The sequence below is a fragment of the Neoarius graeffei genome (genome assembly GCF_027579695.1).
Source record: "Neoarius graeffei isolate fNeoGra1 chromosome 18 unlocalized genomic scaffold, fNeoGra1.pri SUPER_18_unloc_1, whole genome shotgun sequence".
Taxonomy (NCBI): Eukaryota; Metazoa; Chordata; class Actinopteri; order Siluriformes; family Ariidae; genus Neoarius; species Neoarius graeffei.
This window is the reverse complement of record NW_026869982.1, coordinates 1,034,359-1,051,567: the sequence shown is the minus strand read 5'-3', so window position 1 is coordinate 1,051,567 and position 17,209 is coordinate 1,034,359. Positions and strand designations below refer to the sequence as shown.

General features: G+C 45.3%; 27 non-coding genes and 44 pseudogenes across 27 annotated transcripts; all 71 read left to right on the top strand.

The window, feature by feature from the left end:
- Window positions 1-54: 54 nt before the first annotated feature.
- LOC132876543 (5S ribosomal RNA) lies at window positions 55-173 on the top strand. The gene has a single exon (XR_009652256.1). It is a non-coding gene; the product is annotated as a 5S ribosomal RNA (ribosomal RNA).
- Window positions 174-295: 122 nt separating this feature from the next.
- Window positions 296-414, top strand: LOC132879340 (5S ribosomal RNA; annotated as a pseudogene).
- Window positions 415-538: 124 nt separating this feature from the next.
- On the top strand, window positions 539-657 carry LOC132880945 (5S ribosomal RNA; annotated as a pseudogene).
- Window positions 658-769: 112 nt separating this feature from the next.
- On the top strand, window positions 770-888 carry LOC132876541 (5S ribosomal RNA). Its single transcript, XR_009652255.1, has one exon. It is a non-coding gene; the product is annotated as a 5S ribosomal RNA (ribosomal RNA).
- A 122-nt stretch (window positions 889-1,010) lies between these two features.
- Window positions 1,011-1,129, top strand: LOC132879339 (5S ribosomal RNA; annotated as a pseudogene).
- Window positions 1,130-1,248: 119 nt separating this feature from the next.
- On the top strand, window positions 1,249-1,367 carry LOC132880944 (5S ribosomal RNA; annotated as a pseudogene).
- Window positions 1,368-1,479: 112 nt separating this feature from the next.
- Window positions 1,480-1,598, top strand: LOC132876540 (5S ribosomal RNA). The gene has a single exon (XR_009652254.1). It is a non-coding gene; the product is annotated as a 5S ribosomal RNA (ribosomal RNA).
- A 122-nt stretch (window positions 1,599-1,720) lies between these two features.
- Window positions 1,721-1,839, top strand: LOC132880072 (5S ribosomal RNA; annotated as a pseudogene).
- A 114-nt stretch (window positions 1,840-1,953) lies between these two features.
- On the top strand, window positions 1,954-2,072 carry LOC132880942 (5S ribosomal RNA; annotated as a pseudogene).
- Window positions 2,073-2,184: 112 nt separating this feature from the next.
- Window positions 2,185-2,303, top strand: LOC132876808 (5S ribosomal RNA). Its single transcript, XR_009652509.1, has one exon. It is a non-coding gene; the product is annotated as a 5S ribosomal RNA (ribosomal RNA).
- Window positions 2,304-2,422: 119 nt separating this feature from the next.
- LOC132880941 (5S ribosomal RNA) lies at window positions 2,423-2,541 on the top strand (annotated as a pseudogene).
- A 112-nt stretch (window positions 2,542-2,653) lies between these two features.
- On the top strand, window positions 2,654-2,772 carry LOC132876538 (5S ribosomal RNA). The gene has a single exon (XR_009652252.1). It is a non-coding gene; the product is annotated as a 5S ribosomal RNA (ribosomal RNA).
- Window positions 2,773-2,894: 122 nt separating this feature from the next.
- LOC132879337 (5S ribosomal RNA) lies at window positions 2,895-3,013 on the top strand (annotated as a pseudogene).
- A 124-nt stretch (window positions 3,014-3,137) lies between these two features.
- Window positions 3,138-3,256, top strand: LOC132880940 (5S ribosomal RNA; annotated as a pseudogene).
- A 112-nt stretch (window positions 3,257-3,368) lies between these two features.
- LOC132876537 (5S ribosomal RNA) lies at window positions 3,369-3,487 on the top strand. Its single transcript, XR_009652251.1, has one exon. It is a non-coding gene; the product is annotated as a 5S ribosomal RNA (ribosomal RNA).
- Window positions 3,488-3,609: 122 nt separating this feature from the next.
- Window positions 3,610-3,728, top strand: LOC132879336 (5S ribosomal RNA; annotated as a pseudogene).
- Window positions 3,729-3,847: 119 nt separating this feature from the next.
- On the top strand, window positions 3,848-3,966 carry LOC132880939 (5S ribosomal RNA; annotated as a pseudogene).
- Window positions 3,967-4,078: 112 nt separating this feature from the next.
- Window positions 4,079-4,197, top strand: LOC132876536 (5S ribosomal RNA). The gene has a single exon (XR_009652250.1). It is a non-coding gene; the product is annotated as a 5S ribosomal RNA (ribosomal RNA).
- A 122-nt stretch (window positions 4,198-4,319) lies between these two features.
- Window positions 4,320-4,438, top strand: LOC132880070 (5S ribosomal RNA; annotated as a pseudogene).
- Window positions 4,439-4,552: 114 nt separating this feature from the next.
- On the top strand, window positions 4,553-4,671 carry LOC132880938 (5S ribosomal RNA; annotated as a pseudogene).
- Window positions 4,672-4,783: 112 nt separating this feature from the next.
- LOC132876806 (5S ribosomal RNA) lies at window positions 4,784-4,902 on the top strand. The gene has a single exon (XR_009652507.1). It is a non-coding gene; the product is annotated as a 5S ribosomal RNA (ribosomal RNA).
- A 350-nt stretch (window positions 4,903-5,252) lies between these two features.
- LOC132876535 (5S ribosomal RNA) lies at window positions 5,253-5,371 on the top strand. The gene has a single exon (XR_009652249.1). It is a non-coding gene; the product is annotated as a 5S ribosomal RNA (ribosomal RNA).
- Window positions 5,372-5,493: 122 nt separating this feature from the next.
- LOC132879569 (5S ribosomal RNA) lies at window positions 5,494-5,612 on the top strand (annotated as a pseudogene).
- Window positions 5,613-5,731: 119 nt separating this feature from the next.
- LOC132880937 (5S ribosomal RNA) lies at window positions 5,732-5,850 on the top strand (annotated as a pseudogene).
- A 139-nt stretch (window positions 5,851-5,989) lies between these two features.
- On the top strand, window positions 5,990-6,108 carry LOC132880936 (5S ribosomal RNA; annotated as a pseudogene).
- A 139-nt stretch (window positions 6,109-6,247) lies between these two features.
- LOC132880935 (5S ribosomal RNA) lies at window positions 6,248-6,366 on the top strand (annotated as a pseudogene).
- Window positions 6,367-6,478: 112 nt separating this feature from the next.
- LOC132878199 (5S ribosomal RNA) lies at window positions 6,479-6,597 on the top strand (annotated as a pseudogene).
- Window positions 6,598-6,709: 112 nt separating this feature from the next.
- LOC132876849 (5S ribosomal RNA) lies at window positions 6,710-6,828 on the top strand. Its single transcript, XR_009652548.1, has one exon. It is a non-coding gene; the product is annotated as a 5S ribosomal RNA (ribosomal RNA).
- Window positions 6,829-6,967: 139 nt separating this feature from the next.
- On the top strand, window positions 6,968-7,086 carry LOC132880934 (5S ribosomal RNA; annotated as a pseudogene).
- A 112-nt stretch (window positions 7,087-7,198) lies between these two features.
- Window positions 7,199-7,317, top strand: LOC132876534 (5S ribosomal RNA). The gene has a single exon (XR_009652248.1). It is a non-coding gene; the product is annotated as a 5S ribosomal RNA (ribosomal RNA).
- Window positions 7,318-7,439: 122 nt separating this feature from the next.
- LOC132879847 (5S ribosomal RNA) lies at window positions 7,440-7,558 on the top strand (annotated as a pseudogene).
- A 124-nt stretch (window positions 7,559-7,682) lies between these two features.
- Window positions 7,683-7,801, top strand: LOC132880932 (5S ribosomal RNA; annotated as a pseudogene).
- Window positions 7,802-7,913: 112 nt separating this feature from the next.
- LOC132877974 (5S ribosomal RNA) lies at window positions 7,914-8,032 on the top strand. Its single transcript, XR_009653631.1, has one exon. It is a non-coding gene; the product is annotated as a 5S ribosomal RNA (ribosomal RNA).
- A 122-nt stretch (window positions 8,033-8,154) lies between these two features.
- Window positions 8,155-8,273, top strand: LOC132879335 (5S ribosomal RNA; annotated as a pseudogene).
- A 119-nt stretch (window positions 8,274-8,392) lies between these two features.
- On the top strand, window positions 8,393-8,511 carry LOC132880930 (5S ribosomal RNA; annotated as a pseudogene).
- Window positions 8,512-8,623: 112 nt separating this feature from the next.
- LOC132876533 (5S ribosomal RNA) lies at window positions 8,624-8,742 on the top strand. Its single transcript, XR_009652247.1, has one exon. It is a non-coding gene; the product is annotated as a 5S ribosomal RNA (ribosomal RNA).
- Window positions 8,743-8,864: 122 nt separating this feature from the next.
- On the top strand, window positions 8,865-8,983 carry LOC132880069 (5S ribosomal RNA; annotated as a pseudogene).
- Window positions 8,984-9,097: 114 nt separating this feature from the next.
- Window positions 9,098-9,216, top strand: LOC132880929 (5S ribosomal RNA; annotated as a pseudogene).
- Window positions 9,217-9,328: 112 nt separating this feature from the next.
- On the top strand, window positions 9,329-9,447 carry LOC132876805 (5S ribosomal RNA). The gene has a single exon (XR_009652506.1). It is a non-coding gene; the product is annotated as a 5S ribosomal RNA (ribosomal RNA).
- A 119-nt stretch (window positions 9,448-9,566) lies between these two features.
- On the top strand, window positions 9,567-9,685 carry LOC132880928 (5S ribosomal RNA; annotated as a pseudogene).
- A 112-nt stretch (window positions 9,686-9,797) lies between these two features.
- Window positions 9,798-9,916, top strand: LOC132876532 (5S ribosomal RNA). The gene has a single exon (XR_009652246.1). It is a non-coding gene; the product is annotated as a 5S ribosomal RNA (ribosomal RNA).
- Window positions 9,917-10,038: 122 nt separating this feature from the next.
- LOC132879334 (5S ribosomal RNA) lies at window positions 10,039-10,157 on the top strand (annotated as a pseudogene).
- Window positions 10,158-10,281: 124 nt separating this feature from the next.
- Window positions 10,282-10,400, top strand: LOC132880927 (5S ribosomal RNA; annotated as a pseudogene).
- Window positions 10,401-10,512: 112 nt separating this feature from the next.
- On the top strand, window positions 10,513-10,631 carry LOC132876531 (5S ribosomal RNA). Its single transcript, XR_009652245.1, has one exon. It is a non-coding gene; the product is annotated as a 5S ribosomal RNA (ribosomal RNA).
- A 122-nt stretch (window positions 10,632-10,753) lies between these two features.
- On the top strand, window positions 10,754-10,872 carry LOC132879333 (5S ribosomal RNA; annotated as a pseudogene).
- Window positions 10,873-10,991: 119 nt separating this feature from the next.
- Window positions 10,992-11,110, top strand: LOC132880926 (5S ribosomal RNA; annotated as a pseudogene).
- Window positions 11,111-11,222: 112 nt separating this feature from the next.
- LOC132876530 (5S ribosomal RNA) lies at window positions 11,223-11,341 on the top strand. Its single transcript, XR_009652244.1, has one exon. It is a non-coding gene; the product is annotated as a 5S ribosomal RNA (ribosomal RNA).
- Window positions 11,342-11,480: 139 nt separating this feature from the next.
- LOC132880925 (5S ribosomal RNA) lies at window positions 11,481-11,599 on the top strand (annotated as a pseudogene).
- Window positions 11,600-11,711: 112 nt separating this feature from the next.
- LOC132876529 (5S ribosomal RNA) lies at window positions 11,712-11,830 on the top strand. The gene has a single exon (XR_009652243.1). It is a non-coding gene; the product is annotated as a 5S ribosomal RNA (ribosomal RNA).
- A 112-nt stretch (window positions 11,831-11,942) lies between these two features.
- On the top strand, window positions 11,943-12,061 carry LOC132878198 (5S ribosomal RNA; annotated as a pseudogene).
- Window positions 12,062-12,173: 112 nt separating this feature from the next.
- LOC132876730 (5S ribosomal RNA) lies at window positions 12,174-12,292 on the top strand. The gene has a single exon (XR_009652436.1). It is a non-coding gene; the product is annotated as a 5S ribosomal RNA (ribosomal RNA).
- A 122-nt stretch (window positions 12,293-12,414) lies between these two features.
- On the top strand, window positions 12,415-12,533 carry LOC132879332 (5S ribosomal RNA; annotated as a pseudogene).
- A 124-nt stretch (window positions 12,534-12,657) lies between these two features.
- On the top strand, window positions 12,658-12,776 carry LOC132880924 (5S ribosomal RNA; annotated as a pseudogene).
- A 112-nt stretch (window positions 12,777-12,888) lies between these two features.
- Window positions 12,889-13,007, top strand: LOC132876527 (5S ribosomal RNA). The gene has a single exon (XR_009652241.1). It is a non-coding gene; the product is annotated as a 5S ribosomal RNA (ribosomal RNA).
- Window positions 13,008-13,129: 122 nt separating this feature from the next.
- Window positions 13,130-13,248, top strand: LOC132879331 (5S ribosomal RNA; annotated as a pseudogene).
- Window positions 13,249-13,367: 119 nt separating this feature from the next.
- LOC132880923 (5S ribosomal RNA) lies at window positions 13,368-13,486 on the top strand (annotated as a pseudogene).
- A 112-nt stretch (window positions 13,487-13,598) lies between these two features.
- LOC132876526 (5S ribosomal RNA) lies at window positions 13,599-13,717 on the top strand. The gene has a single exon (XR_009652240.1). It is a non-coding gene; the product is annotated as a 5S ribosomal RNA (ribosomal RNA).
- A 174-nt stretch (window positions 13,718-13,891) lies between these two features.
- On the top strand, window positions 13,892-14,010 carry LOC132880922 (5S ribosomal RNA; annotated as a pseudogene).
- Window positions 14,011-14,122: 112 nt separating this feature from the next.
- LOC132876525 (5S ribosomal RNA) lies at window positions 14,123-14,241 on the top strand. Its single transcript, XR_009652239.1, has one exon. It is a non-coding gene; the product is annotated as a 5S ribosomal RNA (ribosomal RNA).
- A 124-nt stretch (window positions 14,242-14,365) lies between these two features.
- LOC132880921 (5S ribosomal RNA) lies at window positions 14,366-14,484 on the top strand (annotated as a pseudogene).
- A 112-nt stretch (window positions 14,485-14,596) lies between these two features.
- Window positions 14,597-14,715, top strand: LOC132876524 (5S ribosomal RNA). Its single transcript, XR_009652238.1, has one exon. It is a non-coding gene; the product is annotated as a 5S ribosomal RNA (ribosomal RNA).
- A 124-nt stretch (window positions 14,716-14,839) lies between these two features.
- Window positions 14,840-14,958, top strand: LOC132880919 (5S ribosomal RNA; annotated as a pseudogene).
- A 112-nt stretch (window positions 14,959-15,070) lies between these two features.
- Window positions 15,071-15,189, top strand: LOC132876523 (5S ribosomal RNA). The gene has a single exon (XR_009652237.1). It is a non-coding gene; the product is annotated as a 5S ribosomal RNA (ribosomal RNA).
- Window positions 15,190-15,301: 112 nt separating this feature from the next.
- Window positions 15,302-15,420, top strand: LOC132876522 (5S ribosomal RNA). Its single transcript, XR_009652236.1, has one exon. It is a non-coding gene; the product is annotated as a 5S ribosomal RNA (ribosomal RNA).
- A 122-nt stretch (window positions 15,421-15,542) lies between these two features.
- LOC132879330 (5S ribosomal RNA) lies at window positions 15,543-15,661 on the top strand (annotated as a pseudogene).
- A 124-nt stretch (window positions 15,662-15,785) lies between these two features.
- LOC132880918 (5S ribosomal RNA) lies at window positions 15,786-15,904 on the top strand (annotated as a pseudogene).
- Window positions 15,905-16,016: 112 nt separating this feature from the next.
- Window positions 16,017-16,135, top strand: LOC132876521 (5S ribosomal RNA). Its single transcript, XR_009652235.1, has one exon. It is a non-coding gene; the product is annotated as a 5S ribosomal RNA (ribosomal RNA).
- A 122-nt stretch (window positions 16,136-16,257) lies between these two features.
- LOC132879329 (5S ribosomal RNA) lies at window positions 16,258-16,376 on the top strand (annotated as a pseudogene).
- Window positions 16,377-16,500: 124 nt separating this feature from the next.
- Window positions 16,501-16,619, top strand: LOC132880916 (5S ribosomal RNA; annotated as a pseudogene).
- Window positions 16,620-16,731: 112 nt separating this feature from the next.
- On the top strand, window positions 16,732-16,850 carry LOC132876520 (5S ribosomal RNA). Its single transcript, XR_009652234.1, has one exon. It is a non-coding gene; the product is annotated as a 5S ribosomal RNA (ribosomal RNA).
- Window positions 16,851-16,972: 122 nt separating this feature from the next.
- LOC132879328 (5S ribosomal RNA) lies at window positions 16,973-17,091 on the top strand (annotated as a pseudogene).
- The last annotated feature ends 118 nt before the right edge of the window (window positions 17,092-17,209 follow it).

The following is a 17,209-nucleotide window of genomic DNA, read 5'->3' as shown; positions in this document are numbered from 1 at the left end:
AATTTTCCTTCTGATCGCAAGGCAAGAAAAACGGCACATTTCCAACAAGCTATTGCTTACGGCCAAACCACTCTGACAACGCCTGATCCCGTCTGATCTCAGAAGCTAAACAGAGTTGGGCCTGGTTAGTACTTGAGTGGGAGACTGCCTAGGAATACCAGGTACTGTAAGCATTTTATTTTGTCTTCTTGCAGAAATCTGTTTGAATTTTCCTTCTGCTAGCAAGGCAATAATTTTCCTTCTGGGCGCAAGGCAAGGCAAGGCAAGAAAAACGGCACATTTCCAGCAAACTGTTGCTCACGGCCAAACCACTCTGACAATGCCTGATCCCGTCTGATTTCAGAAGCTAAACAGAGTTGGGCCTGGTTAGTACTTGAGTGGGAGACTGCCTAGGAATACCAGGTACTGTAAGCATTTTATTTTGTCTTCTTGCAGAAATCTGTTTGAATTTTCCTTCTGCTCGCAAGGCAAGAATTTTCCTTCTGGGCGCAAGGCAAGGCAAGGCAAGGCAAGGCAAGGCACACATTTCCAGACTGTTGTTTACGTCCAAACCACTCTGACAATGCCTGATCCTGTCTGATCTGAGAAGCTAAACAGAGTTGGGCCTGGTTAGTACTTGAGTGTGAGACTGCCTAGGAATACCAGGTACTGTAAGCATTTTATTTTGTCTTCTTGCAGAAATCTGTTTGAATTTTCCTTCTGGTCGCAAGGCAAGAATTTTCCTTCTGATCGCAAGGCAAGAAAAACGGCACATTTCCAACAAGCTGTTGCTTACGGCCAAACCACTCTGACAACGCCTGATCCCGTCTGATCTCAGAAGCTAAACAGAGTTGGGCCTGGTTAGTACTTGAGTGGGAGACTGCCTAGGAATACCAGGTACTGTAAGCATTTTATTTTGTCTTCTTGCAGAAATCTGTTTGAATTTTCCTTCTGCTCGCAAGGCAATAATTTTCCTTCTGGGTGCAAGGCAAGGCAAGGCAAGAAAAACGGCACATTTCCAGCAAACTGTTGCTCACGGCCAAACCACTCTGACAATGCCTGATCCCGTCTGATTTCAGAAGCTAAACAGAGTTGGGCCTGGTTAGTACTTGAGTGGGAGACTGCCTAGGAATACCAGGTACTGTAAGCATTTTATTTTGTCTTCTTGCAGAAATCTGTTTGAATTTTCCTTCTGCTCGCAAGGCAAGAATTTTCCTTCTGGGCGCAAGGCAAGGCAAGGCAAGGCAAGGCACACATTTCCAGACTGTTGTTTACGTCCAAACCACTCTGACAATGCCTGATCCTGTCTGATCTGAGAAGCTAAACAGAGTTGGGCCTGGTTAGTACTTGAGTGTGAGACTGCCTAGGAATACCAGGTACTGTAAGCATTTTATTTTGTCTTCTTGCAGAAATCTGTTTGAATTTTCCTTCTGGTCGCAAGGCAAGAATTTTCCTTCTGATCGCAAGGCAAGAAAAACGGCACATTTCCAACAAGCTGTTGCTTACGGCCAAACCACTCTGACAACGCCTGATCCCGTCTGATCTCAGAAGCTAAACAGAGTTGGGCCTGGTTAGTACTTGAGTGGGAGACTGCCTAGGAATACCAGGTACTGTAAGCATTTTATTTTGTCTTCTTGCAGAAATCTGTTTGAATTTTCCTTCTGCTCGCAAGGCAATAATTTTCCTTCTGGGCGCAAGGCAAGGCAAGGCAAGAAAAACGGCACATTTCCAGCAAACTGTTGCTCACGGCCAAACCACTCTGACAATGCCTGATCCCGTCTGATTTCAGAAGCTAAACAGAGTTTTGCCTGGTTAGTACTTGAGTGGGAGACTGCCTAGGAATACCAGGTACTGTAAGCATTTTATTTTGTCTTCTTGCAGAAATCTGTTTGAATTTTCCTTCTGCTCGCAAGGCAAGAATTTTCCTTCTGGGCGCAAGGCAAGGCAAGGCAAGGCACACATTTCCAGACTGTTGTTTACGTCCAAACCACTCTGACAATGCCTGATCCTGTCTGATCTGAGAAGCTAAACAGAGTTGGGCCTGGTTAGTACTTGAGTGTGAGACTGCCTAGGAATACCAGGTACTGTAAGCATTTTATTTTGTCTTCTTGCAGAAATCTGTTTGAATTTTCCTTCTGGTCGCAAGGCAAGAATTTTCCTTCTGATCGCAAGGCAAGAAAAACGGCACATTTCCAACAAGCTGTTGCTTACGGCCAAACCACTCTGAGAACGCCTGATCCCGTCTGATCTCAGAAGCTAAACAGAGTTGGGCCTGGTTAGTACTTGAGTGGGAGACTGCCTAGGAATACCAGGTACTGTAAGCATTTTATTTTGTCTTCTTGCAGAAATCTGTTTGAATTTTCCTTCTGCTCGCAAGGCAAGAATTTTCCTTCTGGGCGCAAGGCAAGGCAAGGCAAGGCAAGGCACACATTTCCAGACTGTTGTTTACGTCCAAACCACTCTGACAATGCCTGATCCTGTCTGATCTGAGAAGCTAAACAGAGTTGGGCCTGGTTAGTACTTGAGTGTGAGACTGCCTAGGAATACCAGGTACTGTAAGCATTTTATTTTGTCTTCTTGCAGAAATCTGTTTGAATTTTCCTTCTGGTCGCAAGGCAAGAATTTTCCTTCTGATCGCAAGGCAAGAAAAACGGCACATTTCCAACAAGCTATTGCTTACGGCCAAACCACTCTGACAACGCCTGATCCCGTCTGATCTCAGAAGCTAAACAGAGTTGGGCCTGGTTAGTACTTGAGTGGGAGACTGCCTAGGAATACCAGGTACTGTAAGCATTTTATTTTGTCTTCTTGCAGAAATCTGTTTGAATTTTCCTTCTGCTAGCAAGGCAATAATTTTCCTTCTGGGCGCAAGGCAAGGCAAGGCAAGAAAAACGGCACATTTCCAGCAAACTGTTGCTCACGGCCAAACCACTCTGACAATGCCTGATCCCGTCTGATTTCAGAAGCTAAACAGAGTTGGGCCTGGTTAGTACTTGAGTGGGAGACTGCCTAGGAATACCAGGTACTGTAAGCATTTTATTTTGTCTTCTTGCAGAAATCTGTTTGAATTTTCCTTCTGCTCGCAAGGCAAGAATTTTCCTTCTGGGCGCAAGGCAAGGCAAGGCAAGGCAAGGCAAGGCACACATTTCCAGACTGTTGTTTACGTCCAAACCACTCTGACAATGCCTGATCCTGTCTGATCTGAGAAGCTAAACAGAGTTGGGCCTGGTTAGTACTTGAGTGTGAGACTGCCTAGGAATACCAGGTACTGTAAGCATTTTATTTTGTCTTCTTGCAGAAATCTGTTTGAATTTTCCTTCTGGTCGCAAGGCAAGAATTTTCCTTCTGATCGCAAGGCAAGAAAAACGGCACATTTCCAACAAGCTGTTGCTTACGGCCAAACCACTCTGACAACGCCTGATCCCGTCTGATCTCAGAAGCTAAACAGAGTTGGGCCTGGTTAGTACTTGAGTGGGAGACTGCCTAGGAATACCAGGTACTGTAAGCATTTTATTTTGTCTTCTTGCAGAAATCTGTTTGAATTTTCCTTCTGCTCGCAAGGCAATAATTTTCCTTCTGGGTGCAAGGCAAGGCAAGGCAAGAAAAACGGCACATTTCCAGCAAACTGTTGCTCACGGCCAAACCACTCTGACAATGCCTGATCCCGTCTGATTTCAGAAGCTAAACAGAGTTGGGCCTGGTTAGTACTTGAGTGGGAGACTGCCTAGGAATACCAGGTACTGTAAGCATTTTATTTTGTCTTCTTGCAGAAATCTGTTTGAATTTTCCTTCTGCTCGCAAGGCAAGAATTTTCCTTCTGGGCGCAAGGCAAGGCAAGGCAAGGCAAGGCACACATTTCCAGACTGTTGTTTACGTCCAAACCACTCTGACAATGCCTGATCCTGTCTGATCTGAGAAGCTAAACAGAGTTGGGCCTGGTTAGTACTTGAGTGTGAGACTGCCTAGGAATACCAGGTACTGTAAGCATTTTATTTTGTCTTCTTGCAGAAATCTGTTTGAATTTTCCTTCTGGTCGCAAGGCAAGAATTTTCCTTCTGATCGCAAGGCAAGAAAAACGGCACATTTCCAACGAGCTGTTGCTTACGGCCAAACCACTCTGACAACGCCTGATCCCGTCTGATCTCAGAAGCTAAACAGAGTTGGGCCTGGTTAGTACTTGAGTGGGAGACTGCCTAGGAATACCAGGTACTGTAAGCATTTTATTTTGTCTTCTTGCAGAAATCTGTTTGAATTTTCCTTCTGCTCGCAAGGCAATAATTTTCCTTCTGGGCGCAAGGCAAGGCAAGGCAAGAAAAACGGCACATTTCCAGCAAACTGTTGCTCACGGCCAAACCACTCTGACAATGCCTGATCCCGTCTGATTTCAGAAGCTAAACAGAGTTTTGCCTGGTTAGTACTTGAGTGGGAGACTGCCTAGGAATACCAGGTACTGTAAGCATTTTATTTTGTCTTCTTGCAGAAATCTGTTTGAATTTTCCTTCTGCTCGCAAGGCAAGAATTTTCCTTCTGGGCGCAAGGCAAGGCAAGGCAAGGCACACATTTCCAGACTGTTGTTTACGTCCAAACCACTCTGACAATGCCTGATCCTGTCTGATCTGAGAAGCTAAACAGAGTTGGGCCTGGTTAGTACTTGAGTGTGAGACTGCCTAGGAATACCAGGTACTGTAAGCATTTTATTTTGTCTTCTTGCAGAAATCTGTTTGAATTTTCCTTCTGGTCGCAAGGCAAGAATTTTCCTTCTGATCGCAAGGCAAGAAAAACGGCACATTTCCAACAAGCTGTTGCTTACGGCCAAACCACTCTGAGAACGCCTGATCCCGTCTGATCTCAGAAGCTAAACAGAGTTGGGCCTGGTTAGTACTTGAGTGGGAGACTGCCTAGGAATACCAGGTACTGTAAGCATTTTATTTTGTCTTCTTGCAGAAATCTGTTTGAATTTTCCTTCTGCTCGCAAGGCAAGAATTTTCCTTCTGGGCGCAAGGCAAGGCAAGGCAAGGCAAGGCACACATTTCCAGACTGTTGTTTACGTCCAAACCACTCTGACAATGCCTGATCCTGTCTGATCTGAGAAGCTAAACAGAGTTGGGCCTGGTTAGTACTTGAGTGTTAGACTGCCTAGGAATACTAGGTACTGTAAGCATTTTATTTTGTCTTCTTGCAGAAATCTGTTTGAATTTTCCTTCTGGTCGCAAGGCAAGAATTTTCCTTCTGATCGCAAGGCAAGAAAAACGGCACATTTCCAACAAGCTGTTGCTTACGGCCAAACCACTCTGACAACGCCTGATCCCGTCTGATCTCAGAAGCTAAACAGAGTTGGGCCTGGTTAGTACTTGAGTGGGAGACTGCCTAGGAATACCAGGTACTGTAAGCATTTTATTTTGTCTTCTTGCAGAAATCTGTTTGAATTTTCCTTCTGCTCGCAAGGCAATAATTTTCCTTCTGGGCGCAAGGCAAGGCAAGGCAAGAAAAACGGCACATTTCCAGCAAACTGTTGCTCACGGCCAAACCACTCTGACAATGCCTGATCCCGTCTGATTTCAGAAGCTAAACAGAGTGGGGCCTGGTTAGTACTTGAGTGGGAGACTGCCTAGGAATACCAGGTACTGTAAGCATTTTATTTTGTCTTCTTGCAGAAATCTGTTTGAATTTTCCTTCTGCTCGCAAGGCAAGAATTTTCCTTCTGGGCGCAAGGCAAGGCAAGGCAAGGCAAGGCACACATTTCCAGACTGCTGTTTACGTCCAAACCACTCTGACAATGCCTGATCCTGTCTGATCTGAGAAGCTAAACAGAGTTGGGCCTGGTTAGTACTTGAGTGTGAGACTGCCTAGGAATACCAGGTACTGTAAGCATTTTATTTTGTCTTCTTGCAGAAATCTGTTTGAATTTTCCTTCTGCTCGCAAGGCAAGAATTTTCCTTCTGGGAGCAAGGCAAGGCAAGGCAAGGCAAGGCAAGGCAAGGCAAGGCACGGCACACATTTCCAGACTGTTGTTTACGTCCAAACCACTCTGACAATGCCTGATCCTGTCTGATCTGAGAAGCTAAACAGAGTTGGGCCTGGTTAGTACTTGAGTGTGAGACTGCCTAGGAATACCAGGTACTGTAAGCATTTTATTTTGTCTTCTTGCAGAAATCTGTTTGAATTTTCCTTCTGCTCGCAAGGCAAGAATTTTCCTTCTGGGAGCAAGGCAAGGCAAGGCAAGGCAAGGCAAGGCAAGGCAAGGCAAGGCACACATTTCCAGACTGTTGTTTACGTCCAAACCACTCTGACAATGCCTGATCCTGTCTGATCTGAGAAGCTAAACAGAGTTGGGCCTGGTTAGTACTTGAGTGTGAGACTGCCTAGGAATACCAGGTACTGTAAGCATTTTATTTTGTCTTCTTGCAGAAATCTGTTTGAATTTTCCTTCTGGTCGCAAGGCAAGAATTTTCCTTCTGATCGCAAGGCAAGAAAAACGGCACATTTCCAACAAGCTGTTGCTTACGGCCAAACCACTCTGACAACGCCTGATCCCGTCTGATCTCAGAAGCTAAACAGAGTTGGGCCTGGTTAGTACTTGAGTGTGAGACTGCCTAGGAATACCAGGTACTGTAAGCATTTTATTTTGTCTTCTTGCAGAAATCTGTTTGAATTTTCCTTCTGGTCGCAAGGCAAGAATTTTCCTTCTGATCGCAAGGCAAGAAAAACGGCACATTTCCAACAAGCTATTGCTTACGGCCAAACCACTCTGACAACGCCTGATCCCGTCTGATCTCAGAAGCTAAACAGAGTTGGGCCTGGTTAGTACTTGGGTGGGAGACTGCCTAGGAATACCAGGTACTGTAAGCATTTTATTTTGTCTTCTTGCAGAAATCTGTTTGAATTTTCCTTCTGCTCGCAAGGCAAGAATTTTCCTTCTGGGAGCAAGGCAAGGCAAGGCAAGGCAAGGCAAGGCAAGGCAAGGCAAGGCACACATTTCCAGACTGTTGTTTACGTCCAAACCACTCTGACAATGCCTGATCCTGTCTGATCTGAGAAGCTAAACAGAGTTGGGCCTGGTTAGTACTTGAGTGTGAGACTGCCTAGGAATACCAGGTACTGTAAGCATTTTATTTTGTCTTCTTGCAGAAATCTGTTTGAATTTTCCTTCTGGTCGCAAGGCAAGAATTTTCCTTCTGATCGCAAGGCAAGAAAAACGGCACATTTCCAACAAGCTATTGCTTACGGCCAAACCACTCTGACAACGCCTGATCCCGTCTGATCTCAGAAGCTAAACAGAGTTGGGCCTGGTTAGTACTTGAGTGGGAGACTGCCTAGGAATACCAGGTACTGTAAGCATTTTATTTTGTCTTCTTGCAGAAATCTGTTTGAATTTTCCTTCTGCTAGCAAGGCAATAATTTTCCTTCTGGGCGCAAGGCAAGGCAAGGCAAGAAAAACGGCACATTTCCAGCAAACTGTTGCTCACGGCCAAACCACTCTGACAATGCCTGATCCCGTCTGATTTCAGAAGCTAAACAGAGTTGGGCCTGGTTAGAACTTGAGTGGGAGACTGCCTAGGAATACCAGGTACTGTAAGCATTTTATTTTGTCTTCTTGCAGAAATCTGTTTGAATTTTCCTTCTGCTCGCAAGGCAAGAATTTTCCTTCTGGGCGCAAGGCAAGGCAAGGCAAGGCAAGGCAAGGCACACATTTCCAGACTGTTGTTTACGTCCAAACCACTCTGACAATGCCTGATCCTGTCTGATCTGAGAAGCTAAACAGAGTTGGGCCTGGTTAGTACTTGAGTGTGAGACTGCCTAGGAATACCAGGTACTGTAAGCATTTTATTTTGTCTTCTTGCAGAAATCTGTTTGAATTTTCCTTCTGGTCGCAAGGCAAGAATTTTCCTTCTGATCGCAAGGCAAGAAAAACGGCACATTTCCAACAAGCTGTTGCTTACGGCCAAACCACTCTGACAACGCCTGATCCCGTCTGATCTCAGAAGCTAAACAGAGTTGGGCCTGCTTAGTACTTGAGTGGGAGACTGCCTAGGAATACCAGGTACTGTAAGCATTTTATTTTGTCTTCTTGCAGAAATCTGTTTGAATTTTCCTTCTGCTCGCAAGGCAATAATTTTCCTTCTGGGTGCAAGGCAAGGCAAGGCAAGAAAAACGGCACATTTCCAGCAAACTGTTGCTCACGGCCAAACCACTCTGACAATGCCTGATCCCGTCTGATTTCAGAAGCTAAACAGAGTTGGGCCTGGTTAGTACTTGAGTGGGAGACTGCCTAGGAATACCAGGTACTGTAAGCATTTTATTTTGTCTTCTTGCAGAAATCTGTTTGAATTTTCCTTCTGCTCGCAAGGCAAGAATTTTCCTTCTGGGCGCAAGGCAAGGCAAGGCAAGGCAAGGCACACATTTCCAGACTGTTGTTTACGTCCAAACCACTCTGACAATGCCTGATCCTGTCTGATCTGAGAAGCTAAACAGAGTTGGGCCTGGTTAGTACTTGAGTGTGAGACTGCCTAGGAATACCAGGTACTGTAAGCATTTTATTTTGTCTTCTTGCAGAAATCTGTTTGAATTTTCCTTCTGGTCGCAAGGCAAGAATTTTCCTTCTGATCGCAAGGCAAGAAAAACGGCACATTTCCAACGAGCTGTTGCTTACGGCCAAACCACTCTGACAACGCCTGATCCCGTCTGATCTCAGAAGCTAAACAGAGTTGGGCCTGGTTAGTACTTGAGTGGGAGACTGCCTAGGAATACCAGGTACTGTAAGCATTTTATTTTGTCTTCTTGCAGAAATCTGTTTGAATTTTCCTTCTGCTCGCAAGGCAATAATTTTCCTTCTGGGCGCAAGGCAAGGCAAGGCAAGAAAAACGGCACATTTCCAGCAAACTGTTGCTCACGGCCAAACCACTCTGACAATGCCTGATCCCGTCTGATTTCAGAAGCTAAACAGAGTTTTGCCTGGTTAGTACTTGAGTGGGAGACTGCCTAGGAATACCAGGTACTGTAAGCATTTTATTTTGTCTTCTTGCAGAAATCTGTTTGAATTTTCCTTCTGCTCGCAAGGCAAGAATTTTCCTTCTGGGCGCAAGGCAAGGCAAGGCAAGGCACACATTTCCAGACTGTTGTTTACGTCCAAACCACTCTGACAATGCCTGATCCTGTCTGATCTGAGAAGCTAAACAGAGTTGGGCCTGGTTAGTACTTGAGTGTGAGACTGCCTAGGAATACCAGGTACTGTAAGCATTTTATTTTGTCTTCTTGCAGAAATCTGTTTGAATTTTCCTTCTGGTCGCAAGGCAAGAATTTTCCTTCTGATCGCAAGGCAAGAAAAACGGCACATTTCCAACAAGCTGTTGCTTACGGCCAAACCACTCTGAGAACGCCTGATCCCGTCTGATCTCAGAAGCTAAACAGAGTTGGGCCTGGTTAGTACTTGAGTGGGAGACTGCCTAGGAATACCAGGTACTGTAAGCATTTTATTTTGTCTTCTTGCAGAAATCTGTTTGAATTTTCCTTCTGCTCGCAAGGCAAGAATTTTCCTTCTGGGCGCAAGGCAAGGCAAGGCAAGGCAAGGCACACATTTCCAGACTGTTGTTTACGTCCAAACCACTCTGACAATGCCTGATCCTGTCTGATCTGAGAAGCTAAACAGAGTTGGGCCTGGTTAGTACTTGAGTGTGAGACTGCCTAGGAATACCAGGTACTGTAAGCATTTTATTTTGTCTTCTTGCAGAAATCTGTTTGAATTTTCCTTCTGGTCGCAAGGCAAGAATTTTCCTTCTGATCGCAAGGCAAGAAAAACGGCACATTTCCAACAAGCTATTGCTTACGGCCAAACCACTCTGACAACGCCTGATCCCGTCTGATCTCAGAAGCTAAACAGAGTTGGGCCTGGTTAGTACTTGAGTGGGAGACTGCCTAGGAATACCAGGTACTGTAAGCATTTTATTTTGTCTTCTTGCAGAAATCTGTTTGAATTTTCCTTCTGCTAGCAAGGCAATAATTTTCCTTCTGGGCGCAAGGCAAGGCAAGGCAAGAAAAACGGCACATTTCCAGCAAACTGTTGCTCACGGCCAAACCACTCTGACAATGCCTGATCCCGTCTGATTTCAGAAGCTAAACAGAGTTGGGCCTGGTTAGTACTTGAGTGGGAGACTGCCTAGGAATACCAGGTACTGTAAGCATTTTATTTTGTCTTCTTGCAGAAATCTGTTTGAATTTTCCTTCTGCTCGCAAGGCAAGAATTTTCCTTCTGGGCGCAAGGCAAGGCAAGGCAAGGCAAGGCAAGGCACACATTTCCAGACTGTTGTTTACGTCCAAACCACTCTGACAATGCCTGATCCTGTCTGATCTGAGAAGCTAAACAGAGTTGGGCCTGGTTAGTACTTGAGTGTGAGACTGCCTAGGAATACCAGGTACTGTAAGCATTTTATTTTGTCTTCTTGCAGAAATCTGTTTGAATTTTCCTTCTGGTCGCAAGGCAAGAATTTTCCTTCTGATCGCAAGGCAAGAAAAACGGCACATTTCCAACAAGCTGTTGCTTACGGCCAAACCACTCTGACAACGCCTGATCCCGTCTGATCTCAGAAGCTAAACAGAGTTGGGCCTGGTTAGTACTTGAGTGGGAGACTGCCTAGGAATACCAGGTACTGTAAGCATTTTATTTTGTCTTCTTGCAGAAATCTGTTTGAATTTTCCTTCTGCTCGCAAGGCAATAATTTTCCTTCTGGGTGCAAGGCAAGGCAAGGCAAGAAAAACGGCACATTTCCAGCAAACTGTTGCTCACGGCCAAACCACTCTGACAATGCCTGATCCCGTCTGATTTCAGAAGCTAAACAGAGTTGGGCCTGGTTAGTACTTGAGTGGGAGACTGCCTAGGAATACCAGGTACTGTAAGCATTTTATTTTGTCTTCTTGCAGAAATCTGTTTGAATTTTCCTTCTGCTCGCAAGGCAAGAATTTTCCTTCTGGGCGCAAGGCAAGGCAAGGCAAGGCAAGGCACACATTTCCAGACTGTTGTTTACGTCCAAACCACTCTGACAATGCCTGATCCTGTCTGATCTGAGAAGCTAAACAGAGTTGGGCCTGGTTAGTACTTGAGTGTGAGACTGCCTAGGAATACCAGGTACTGTAAGCATTTTATTTTGTCTTCTTGCAGAAATCTGTTTGAATTTTCCTTCTGGTCGCAAGGCAAGAATTTTCCTTCTGATCGCAAGGCAAGAAAAACGGCACATTTCCAACAAGCTGTTGCTTACGGCCAAACCACTCTGACAACGCCTGATCCCGTCTGATCTCAGAAGCTAAACAGAGTTGGGCCTGGTTAGTACTTGAGTGGGAGACTGCCTAGGAATACCAGGTACTGTAAGCATTTTATTTTGTCTTCTTGCAGAAATCTGTTTGAATTTTCCTTCTGCTCGCAAGGCAAGAATTTTCCTTCTGGGCGCAAGGCAAGGCAAGGCAAGGCAAGGCAAGGCAAGGCAAGGCAAGGCACACATTTCCAGACTGTTGTTTACGTCCAAACCACTCTGACAATGCCTGATCCTGTCTGATCTGAGAAGCTAAACAGAGTTGGGCCTGGTTAGTACTTGAGTGTGAGACTGCCTAGGAATACCAGGTACTGTAAGCATTTTATTTTGTCTTCTTGCAGAAATCTGTTTGAATTTTCCTTCTGGTCGCAAGGCAAGAATTTTCCTTCTGATCGCAAGGCAAGAAAAACGGCACATTTCCAACAAGCTGTTGCTTACGGCCAAACCACTCTGACAACGCCTGATCCCGTCTGATCTCAGAAGCTAAACAGAGTTGGGCCTGGTTAGTACTTGAGTGGGAGACTGCCTAGGAATACCAGGTACTGTAAGCATTTTATTTTGTCTTCTTGCAGAAATCTGTTTGAATTTTCCTTCTGGTCGCAAGGCAAGAATTTTCCTTCTGATCGCAAGGCAAGAAAAACGGCACATTTCCAACAAGCTGTTGCTTACGGCCAAACCACTCTGACAACGCCTGATCCCGTCTGATCTCAGAAGCTAAACAGAGTTGGGCCTGGTTAGTACTTGAGTGTGAGACTGCCTAGGAATACCAGGTACTGTAAGCATTTTATTTTGTCTTCTTGCAGAAATCTGTTTGAATTTTCCTTCTGGTCGCAAGGCAAGAATTTTCCTTCTGATCGCAAGGCAAGAAAAACGGCACATTTCCAACAAGCTATTGCTTACGGCCAAACCACTCTGACAACGCCTGATCCCGTCTGATCTCAGAAGCTAAACAGAGTTGGGCCTGGTTAGTACTTGGGTGGGAGACTGCCTAGGAATACCAGGTACTGTAAGCATTTTATTTTGTCTTCTTGCAGAAATCTGTTTGAATTTTCCTTCTGCTAGCAAGGCAATAATTTTCCTTCTGGGCGCAAGGCAAGGCAAGGCAAGAAAAACGGCACATTTCCAGCAAACTGTTGCTCACGGCCAAACCACTCTGACAATGCCTGATCCCGTCTGATTTCAGAAGCTAAACAGAGTTGGGCCTGGTTAGTACTTGAGTGGGAGACTGCCTAGGAATACCAGGTACTGTAAGCATTTTATTTTGTCTTCTTGCAGAAATCTGTTTGAATTTTCCTTCTGCTCGCAAGGCAAGAATTTTCCTTCTGGGCGCAAGGCAAGGCAAGGCAAGGCAAGGCAAGGCACACATTTCCAGACTGTTGTTTACGTCCAAACCACTCTGACAATGCCTGATCCTGTCTGATCTGAGAAGCTAAACAGAGTTGGGCCTGGTTAGTACTTGAGTGTGAGACTGCCTAGGAATACCAGGTACTGTAAGCATTTTATTTTGTCTTCTTGCAGAAATCTGTTTGAATTTTCCTTCTGGTCGCAAGGCAAGAATTTTCCTTCTGATCGCAAGGCAAGAAAAACGGCACATTTCCAACAAGCTGTTGCTTACGGCCAAACCACTCTGACAACGCCTGATCCCGTCTGATCTCAGAAGCTAAACAGAGTTGGGCCTGGTTAGTACTTGAGTGGGAGACTGCCTAGGAATACCAGGTACTGTAAGCATTTTATTTTGTCTTCTTGCAGAAATCTGTTTGAATTTTCCTTCTGCTCGCAAGGCAATAATTTTCCTTCTGGGTGCAAGGCAAGGCAAGGCAAGAAAAACGGCACATTTCCAGCAAACTGTTGCTCACGGCCAAACCACTCTGACAATGCCTGATCCCGTCTGATTTCAGAAGCTAAACAGAGTTGGGCCTGGTTAGTACTTGAGTGGGAGACTGCCTAGGAATACCAGGTACTGTAAGCATTTTATTTTGTCTTCTTGCAGAAATCTGTTTGAATTTTCCTTCTGCTCGCAAGGCAAGAATTTTCCTTCTGGGCGCAAGGCAAGGCAAGGCAAGGCAAGGCACACATTTCCAGACTGTTGTTTACGTCCAAACCACTCTGACAATGCCTGATCCTGTCTGATCTGAGAAGCTAAACAGAGTTGGGCCTGGTTAGTACTTGAGTGTGAGACTGCCTAGGAATACCAGGTACTGTAAGCATTTTATTTTGTCTTCTTGCAGAAATCTGTTTGAATTTTCCTTCTGGTCGCAAGGCAAGAATTTTCCTTCTGATCGCAAGGCAAGAAAAACGGCACATTTCCAACAAGCTGTTGCTTACGGCCAAACCACTCTGACAACGCCTGATCCCGTCTGATCTCAGAAGCTAAACAGAGTTGGGCCTGGTTAGTACTTGAGTGGGAGACTGCCTAGGAATACCAGGTACTGTAAGCATTTTATTTTGTCTTCTTGCAGAAATCTGTTTGAATTTTCCTTCTGCTCGCAAGGCAAGAATTTTCCTTCTGGGCGCAAGGCAAGGCAAGGCAAGGCAAGGCAAGGCAAGGCAAGGCAAGGCAAGGCAAGGCAAGGCAAGGCAAGGCAAGGCAAGGCACACATTTCCAGACTGTTGTTTACGTCCAAACCACTCTGACAATGCCTGATCCTGTCTGATCTGAGAAGCTAAACAGAGTTGGGCCTGGTTAGTACTTGAGTGTGAGACTGCCTAGGAATACCAGGTACTGTAAGCATTTTATTTTGTCTTCTTGCAGAAATCTGTTTGAATTTTCCTTCTGGTCGCAAGGCAAGAATTTTCCTTCTGATCGCAAGGCAAGAAAAACGGCACATTTCCAACAAGCTGTTGCTTACGGCCAAACCACTCTGACAACGCCTGATCCCGTCTGATCTCAGAAGCTAAACAGAGTTGGGCCTGGTTAGTACTTGAGTGGGAGACTGCCTAGGAATACCAGGTACTGTAAGCATTTTATTTTGTCTTCTTGCAGAAATCTGTTTGAATTTTCCTTCTGCTCGCAAGGCAAGAATTTTCCTTCTGGGCGCAAGGCAAGGCAAGGCAAGGCAAGGCAAGGCACACATTTCCAGACTGTTGTTTACGTCCAAACCACTCTGACAATGCCTGATCCTGTCTGATCTGAGAAGCTAAACAGAGTTGGGCCTGGTTAGTACTTGAGTGTGAGACTGCCTAGGAATACCAGGTACTGTAAGCATTTTATTTTGTCTTCTTGCAGAAATCTGTTTGAATTTTCCTTCTGGTCGCAAGGCAAGAATTTTCCTTCTGATCGCAAGGCAAGAAAAACGGCACATTTCCAACAAGCTGTTGCTTACGGCCAAACCACTCTGACAACGCCTGATCCCGTCTGATCTCAGAAGCTAAACAGAGTTGGGCCTGGTTAGTACTTGAGTGGGAGACTGCCTAGGAATACCAGGTACTGTAAGCATTTTATTTTGTCTTCTTGCAGAAATCTGTTTGAATTTTCCTTCTGCTCGCAAGGCAAGAATTTTCCTTCTGGGCGCAAGGCAAGGCAAGGCAAGGCAAGGCAAGGCACACATTTCCAGACTGTTGTTTACGTCCAAACCACTCTGACAATGCCTGATCCTGTCTGATCTGAGAAGCTAAACAGAGTTGGGCCTGGTTAGTACTTGAGTGTGAGACTGCCTAGGAATACCAGGTACTGTAAGCATTTTATTTTGTCTTCTTGCAGAAATCTGTTTGAATTTTCCTTCTGGTCGCAAGGCAAGAATTTTCCTTCTGATCGCAAGGCAAGAAAAACGGCACATTTCCAACAAGCTGTTGCTTACGGCCAAACCACTCTGACAACGCCTGATCCCGTCTGATCTCAGAAGCTAAACAGAGTTGGGCCTGGTTAGTACTTGAGTGGGAGACTGCCTAGGAATACCAGGTACTGTAAGCATTTTATTTTGTCTTCTTGCAGAAATCTGTTTGAATTTTCCTTCTGGTCGCAAGGCAAGAATTTTCCTTCTGATCGCAAGGCAAGAAAAACGGCACATTTCCAACAAGCTATTGCTTACGGCCAAACCACTCTGACAACGCCTGATCCCGTCTGATCTCAGAAGCTAAACAGAGTTGGGCCTGGTTAGTACTTGAGTGGGAGACTGCCTAGGAATACCAGGTACTGTAAGCATTTTATTTTGTCTTCTTGCAGAAATCTGTTTGAATTTTCCTTCTGCTAGCAAGGCAATAATTTTCCTTCTGGGCGCAAGGCAAGGCAAGGCAAGAAAAACGGCACATTTCCAGCAAACTGTTGCTCACGGCCAAACCACTCTGACAATGCCTGATCCCGTCTGATTTCAGAAGCTAAACAGAGTTGGGCCTGGTTAGTACTTGAGTGGGAGACTGCCTAGGAATACCAGGTACTGTAAGCATTTTATTTTGTCTTCTTGCAGAAATCTGTTTGAATTTTCCTTCTGCTCGCAAGGCAAGAATTTTCCTTCTGGGCGCAAGGCAAGGCAAGGCAAGGCAAGGCAAGGCACACATTTCCAGACTGTTGTTTACGTCCAAACCACTCTGACAATGCCTGATCCTGTCTGATCTGAGAAGCTAAACAGAGTTGGGCCTGGTTAGTACTTGAGTGTGAGACTGCCTAGGAATACCAGGTACTGTAAGCATTTTATTTTGTCTTCTTGCAGAAATCTGTTTGAATTTTCCTTCTGGTCGCAAGGCAAGAATTTTCCTTCTGATCGCAAGGCAAGAAAAACGGCACATTTCCAACAAGCTGTTGCTTACGGCCAAACCACTCTGACAACGCCTGATCCCGTCTGATCTCAGAAGCTAAACAGAGTTGGGCCTGGTTAGTACTTGAGTGGGAGACTGCCTAGGAATACCAGGTACTGTAAGCATTTTATTTTGTCTTCTTGCAGAAATCTGTTTGAATTTTCCTTCTGCTCGCAAGGCAATAATTTTCCTTCTGGGTGCAAGGCAAGGCAAGGCAAGAAAAACGGCACATTTCCAGCAAACTGTTGCTCACGGCCAAACCACTCTGACAATGCCTGATCCCGTCTGATTTCAGAAGCTAAACAGAGTTGGGCCTGGTTAGTACTTGAGTGGGAGACTGCCTAGGAATACCAGGTACTGTAAGCATTTTATTTTGTCTTCTTGCAGAAATCTGTTTGAATTTTCCTTCTGCTCGCAAGGCAAGAATTTTCCTTCTGGGCGCAAGGCAAGGCAAGGCAAGGCAAGGCAAGGCACACATTTCCAGACTGTTGTTTACGTCCAAACCACTCTGACAATGCCTGATCCTGTCTGATCTGAGAAGCTAAACAGAGTTGGGCCTGGTTAGTACTTGAGTGTGAGACTGCCTAGGAATACCAGGTACTGTAAGCATTTTATTTTGTCTTCTTGCAGAAATCTGTTTGAATTTTCCTTCTGGTCGCAAGGCAAGAATTTTCCTTCTGATCGCAAGGCAAGAAAAACGGCACATTTCCAACAAGCTGTTGCTTACGGCCAAACCACTCTGACAACGCCTGATCCCGTCTGATCTCAGAAGCTAAACAGAGTTGGGCCTGGTTAGTACTTGAGTGGGAGACTGCCTAGGAATACCAGGTACTGTAAGCATTTTATTTTGTCTTCTTGCAGAAATCTGTTTGAATTTTCCTTCTGCTCGCAAGGCAATAATTTTCCTTCTGGGCGTAAGGCAAGGCAAGGCAAGAAAAACGGCACATTTCCAGCAAACTGTTGCTCACGGCCAAACCACTCTGACAATGCCTGATCCCGTCTGATTTCAGAAGCTAAACAGAGTTGGGCCTGGTTAGTACTTGAGTGGGAGACTGCCTAGGAATACCAGGTACTGTAAGCATTTTATTTTGTCTTCTTGCAGAAATCTGTTTGAATTTTCCTTCTGCTCGCAAGGCAAGAATTTTCCTTCTGGGCGCAAGGCAAGGCAAGGCAAGGCAAGGCAAGGCACACATTTCCAG